The 6,194-nt window shown below is 43.4% G+C and overlaps 1 non-coding gene across 1 annotated transcript; it reads left to right on the top strand.

Annotated features, from left to right (window-relative positions):
* Positions 1-4,808: 4,808 nt before the first annotated feature.
* Positions 4,809-4,932, top strand: LOC129495315 (small nucleolar RNA SNORA54). The gene has a single exon (XR_008661485.1). It is a non-coding gene; the product is annotated as a small nucleolar RNA SNORA54 (small nucleolar RNA).
* The last annotated feature ends 1,262 nt before the right edge of the window (positions 4,933-6,194 follow it).

Raw genomic sequence — 6,194 nt, 5'->3', positions numbered from 1 at the left:
CCCATAATATGCCAAGACCTGGAGGGCAGTGACACAGATTGACTGTTAACTGGGTGTGTGTGGAGTATCTGGGCACGGCGCTAGGCTCTTGTGATTTGCAGGAAATGTTGGAAGTCACCTGGTCCCTTCCCCCAGAGCAGGGGCTTTCTTTCAGAAAGAATCTTTCTTCCTAACACATGGGAGCCCCAGGACACTTGCAGGGATGGCAGGCACTCTCTGAAATCACTTCAAACAGGAAGAACAGTTTCCCTAATGAGCAACTTGTCTCCCGGACCTAGAATTGCTCGTTTCTGGTTTGCCTTCTGAGGCCAGAGGAACAAGTCTCAAGACAGCTCTTTATGTAGCTCTTTATGGAAACAGCTCTCCTGTCTGCCATCCTTTCTTTCTGGGGCCTTTTTCTTGGTCTCTTTGGCTGCTCTGATGACAGGTTTTAGCCTCCCACTGTTCTGGGCACAGTCACCCGAAAGTCCTTATGTGCTGTAATAAAGAATTCATCTGCTTTTTGTCTTGGGTTTCTGGGATGAAGCTTCTGAGGGCTGGGAATTTCTGAGTGATGGGAGAGTTTTTGTTATTCATGGTGGCCCTTGGATCACACCTGAGTTTATGCTAAGGCAATGACTCGGGGAAGACCAGCCTTGTGATTAGAGGCTTAGGGCTTTGAGCTAGGGGATAGAAGAGGGGCTGGAGGTTACATTTAATCACATGGATAATGATCCAATCAACCATATCCACGTAATGAAACCCTAATGAAAACTCTAGATATTGAGTGGGGCCTGGGTGGCTCAATCGGTTAAGTATCTGCTTTCAGCTCAGGTCATGATCTCAGGGTCCTGGGACTGAGTCCAGCATCAGGCTCCCTGCTCAGTGGGGAGTCACTTCTCCCTCTCCCCATATTCCTACCCCTACTCCTGCTCTCTCTCTGTTTCTCTCAAATAAATAAATAAAAATAAAAATAAAAACAAAAACAAAAATACTCTAGACATTGAGGTTCAGGTAAGCTTCTTGGTTGGTGAATGCCTCTAAGTGCAGGGAGGGTGTTGTATCCTGATGCCGGGAGAGAAGACATGTAAGCCCAGTGTTTGGGTCTTTCTGAGACCTTGCCTTAATGTGTCTCTTCATTTGGCTGGTTCTTCTGATTTATATCCTTTATAATAAAACTATAAGCCTAGTACTTTCCTAAGTTCTGTGAACCACTTGAGTGAATTAGTGAAACCGAGGGGATCTTGAGAACTCCTAAATCTGTAACCAGCTGGTCAGAAGTGCAGGTGGCCTGGGAACCCCTGAACTTGCAGCTTGCATCTGAAGTCAGAGAAATCTTGTTGGGGTCTGTGCTTTAACTTGCAGAGTCTGATGCTAGTTCTTGATGGTTAGCATCAGAACTGAACTGCAGTATTGCATCCTGGTTCAATAATCCCAGAAAAAGGAGTGCCTGGGTGGCTCAGTCAGTGAAGTGTCTGCCTTCAGGTCAGGTCATGATCCTAAGGTCCTGAGATTGAGTCCTATGTTGGGCTCCCCTCTCAGCAGAGAGCCTGCTTCTCCATCTTCCTCTGCTGTGTGTGTGTGTGCGCGCGCGCACACACACACACACACACACTCTCTCTCTCTCTCTCTCAAATAAATAAAATCTTAAAAAAAATCCAAGAAAAATGTGGTGCTAAGCATGCAAGAGGGCAGTATCCTCAGCTCCTTGGTGAGAAAGCCACATTAGGGCAGCCTAGGGCCCCCCAGTACCATGGGCTGGGACGGCTCCCTGTGCCTTCCCAAGTGAGCTGTGGGCAAGATGGAGTTACTTGGTGATGAAGCTCCTTGGACCACCTGAGGGGTTCAGGCAGGAGCTGAGTTCTAGATCTCTTCGTTTCTGTCTGACACCTGCCTCCCCCACCCATGACAACACAAAACTGCACCATTAATGAATCTAGGAGACAGAAGAAAGCTCCAAGACTCAAATGACATTTAACTGTAGCCCAAAGCTGTCACAGTGGGGCAGCAGGACAGGAAGGGGGGATGAGGAGGAATCTGAGGGGGCAGATCCTGGAAGGTGAGGGCTCTTCCCTGAGGAGGCACTGCTGTGAATAGGATTGAAAATCAAAGGGAAGAGGTGAGAAGGAGTGGGTGGGCTAGGAGGGCACTCAGAAGTGGCCAACCCAGAAAGAACCCCTTTGGGAAGAGGATGCATCTCTGGAAAGCATGCCCAAGATCCCCGGGGGCACCCAGCTGCTGGAGGGGCTGTTGAAGGGTCTCAGAGCTTGGGAATGAATCCTCTTTTAGTTTTACTTTGCTATTTTTTCCCAGGGTCTTTATTTATTTATTTTTTTAAGATTTTATTTATTTAGGAGCACCTGGCTGGCTCAGTGGCTGAGTGTCTGCCTTCAGCTCAGGGTGTGATCCTGGGGTCCTGGGATTGAGTTCTGCATCAGGCTTCCAGGAGGGAGCCTGCTTCTTCTTCTGCCTATGTCTGTGCTTGTTCTCTCTCTCTGTCAAATTAAGTAAAATCTTAAAAAAATGTTTTCAAAAGTGGGGGAAATTGTACCCTAACCTTCCAACACATACTACTACTACTACTACTACTACTACTACTACTACTAGTACTACTACTAAATACCTTAGTTAAGTAGTTGAAGCCATGATGAAGATTACAAAGCAGAAATTTAGGACATTGGGATAGAAATAGCCAGAGAGAAAGAGATGGGTGGATAGTGGGTGGATATTAGGGACTAGTAGAAGTTAGGAAATAGAAGAAAAACCAAAACAATTTCAGAAATGAACAGGGGTACCTGGGTGGCCCAGTCAGCTAAGCATCTTATTCTTTTTCTGGGGGGGATTTATCTATTCATGGGAGACACACAGAGAGAAGGCAGAGACACAGGCAGAGGGAGAAGCAGGCTTCCTGCAAGGAGCCCGATGTGGGACTCAATCCCAGATCCCCGAATCACACCCTGAGCCAAAGGTAGACACTCAACCGCTGAACCACCCAGTCGTCCCTAAGCATCTGATTCTTTTTTTTAAAACATATTTTATTTATTCATTCATGAGAGAGACAGAGAGAGAGAGAGAGAGAGAGAGAGAGAGAGAGGCAGAGACACAGGTGGAGGGAGAAGCAGGCTCCATGCAAGGAGCCCGATGTGAGACTCGATTCCGGGACTCCAGGATCACGCCCTGGGCCAAAAGCAGGCACTAAACTGCTGAGCCACCCAGGGATCCCCTAAGCATCTGATTCTTGATTTCACTCAGGTCATGATCTCAGGGTCCTGAGATCAAGCCCCATGTTGGGCTCTGTGCTCAATGGGGAGTCTGCTTGAGATTCTCTTACTCTCTCATGCTCTCTCTCATTCTCTCTACAATAAATAAATAAAATCTTAAAAAATTTAAAAATGGGTATAATTTTAAATATTATTTTATATAAATCTTAACACAACATAAATCAATTAAAAATTATCTTTAAATAGCAAGTGATAGGTTTAGAAAACAGATAAGGGAGACCCAATAGATGCATTATTGGAATTTATGAGGAAGAAACCAAAAGAGTGAATCAAAACCAACATTTAAAAAAGGGTTTAAGAAAGCTTCCTGAAACACAGATTTTAATCTATACATTGAGAAAGCACAATGTATTCCAGAGAAAATTGACACAGAATGTCAATGTTAATACCTATCTTAGAAAATGATTGGACTTTAAAGATAAAGACTTTTGCACAGTCAGGCAAAACTGTTACTTGAGGGAAAGAAAATCAGCTGGCATCACACTTCTCCATTGCTCAAAGTCAACACAGAGTCAGAAGACAGCAGGGTAACAGCCACAAGATTGCCAATAAGAGAAAATGTGAGCCAAGGGTTATTAGTCAAGTTAAACTGTATGAGGGCTAGAGACAAGTGTTAAACATTCAATAACCAACCACAGGGTTCCCTTGAGCACTTGTCCAAGAAACCAAATAAATTAAAAAAAGAAATAAAGATTTTATTTATTTGACAGAGCGAGAGAGCACAAGCAGGGGGAGGGGCAGAAGAAGAGGGAGAAGGAGGCTCCCTGCTGAGCAGAGAGCCCATGGGACTCCATCCCAGGATCCTGGGATCATGACCTGAGCCAAAGGCAGCCGGTTAACCTCCTGAGCCACCAGGGTGCCCCTATTATTTACTTTTTAATCAAGTTTTAAATTTTGATTCTAGTTTAGTTAACATACAGTGTACTATTAGTTTTAGGTGTGCAATATAGTGATTGAACACTTCCCTACATCACTCGGTGCTCATGGTGACAAGTGCCCTCCTTCATCCCCATCACCTGTTTACCCCATCCCCCCACCTATCTCCCCGCTGGTAACCATCAGTGTGTTCTCTATAGTTAAGAGTTAAAGGTATTTTTAAAACTAGCAAATCAGGCAGTAGGATTTTTTTCTTATTTATTTATGATAGTCAGAGAGAGAGGAGAGAGGAGAGAGAGAGAGAGGCAGAGACACAGGCAGAGGGAGAAGCAGGCTCCATGCACCGGGAGCCCGACGTGGGACTCGATCCCGGGTCTCCAGAATCGCGCCCTGGGCCAAAGGCAGGCGCTAAACCGCTGCGCCACCCAGGTATCCCCAGGCAGTAGGATTTTAAGCACACTTAAGTCAAAGGTAAACAAAGATGAAGAAACCGTTAGGCAAGCAAAGTAAAGAAAAAGAAAATAAATGTCCTAAATTGGGATGTAGAGGACAGGGAGAGAATGGGAAAGAGAGGGCTAGAAGCACCCTTCCCCCCACTCCATTCATAGTGGGGAGATAAAGAATATCTGAAAAAGAAGGAGGCAAGAGTTGTTATATAAAGATTTAACGTATGGGCACTGTTCATGGCCTGTTAATCTGGTGGTGGCTAACGGGCTCCATTCCAGTGCTCCAGCAGCTCCAGCAACACTGTGGCAGACTGACTCATGGCTCTCAGTTTCAGGTCCTGGAGACACAGAACCCGGGAGAAAAAGATTTAACATATAATTATTGCATAATTTTAGTTTATTTTTTTATTATTTTTAAATATTTAAGTAATCTCGACACCCAAAAAGAATCAAGAATCTCATGCTCTTCCAACTGAGCCAGCCAGGCATCCTTTACGCATAATTTTAGTAATTAGCAAAATAAAAATACAAACCTTGCCAAAATTAGAACAATAATAAAATAATTTAATGTATATGTAGTAGGCAAGTACACTATATAACAGAACCAAGAAGAAACATATTTTGTATTATTAATTATAAATGCACTAAACTCATCTTTTAAGAGATTTTCAGATTAGATCACAAAATAAAACCTGTGTGTTGCACACTACAGACAAGTCTAAAACAAAGATTAAGAAAAGTTAAAAATAAAAGAATAAGCAAGGCATAATAGCTAAATGCTAAAAAAATTAGAGGTGTACTATTTTTTTTAATTAAAATATTTTATTTATTTGAAAGAAAGAGAGGGATTGTGCACCAGGGGAGAGGAAAGGCAGATGAGGAAGGAGAAGCAAACTCCTAGCTGAGCAGAGAATCTGATGTGGAGCTCGATTCTAGGATCCCAGGATCATAACCTGAGCGAAAGGCAAACACTTAACTGACTGAGTCACCCAGATGCTTCTAGAGGTGTACTCCTAATATAGTAAAGATAGACATATCTATACATTAAATAGCAGCAACTGTTGGAAAGACTGGTTAGCCATTTTGAAAAATATAAAGTTGTGTTCATACCTCACAATGCTCATGATGACGAGTATCAAATGGATCAAATTTTGTATTAAAAAATGAGATCATAAAATTACTAGAAGATCACATGACAAATTTCTTTATGACCTTGGAATGAGGACATCTTTCCTATCACTCAAAGTTAAAAGGCATAAAATAGGTCTGATAAATTTTATTGTATTAAGAAGAAACTTCCATCTGCTTCTGGAAATTGGAGTAGATACACTTTTCCCTATTCCTCCTAAGTATACCTAAACCTCCTGAAATACAAATATAAGGTGGAGAGGGACACCTGGGTGGCTCATCGGTTGAGTGTCTGCCTTTGGTTCAGGGCGTGATCTCAGAGTACCGGGATCAAGTCCCACATTGGGCTCCCTGCATGGAGCCTGCTTCTCCCTCTGCCTGTGTCTCTGCCATTCTCTCTCTCTCTGTGTCTCTCGTGAATAAATAAAATCTACAAAAAAACTCCCCAAATATAGGGTGGAGAGAAACAGGCAGAGTGACATAA

Source organism: Nyctereutes procyonoides, unplaced genomic scaffold (genome assembly GCF_905146905.1).
Source record: "Nyctereutes procyonoides isolate TBG_1078 unplaced genomic scaffold, NYPRO_anot_genome, whole genome shotgun sequence".
In the NCBI taxonomy this organism is placed as follows: domain Eukaryota; kingdom Metazoa; phylum Chordata; class Mammalia; order Carnivora; family Canidae; genus Nyctereutes; species Nyctereutes procyonoides.
The sequence above is the reverse complement of the archived record's forward strand: the minus strand, read 5'-3'. Positions and strand labels throughout refer to the sequence as shown.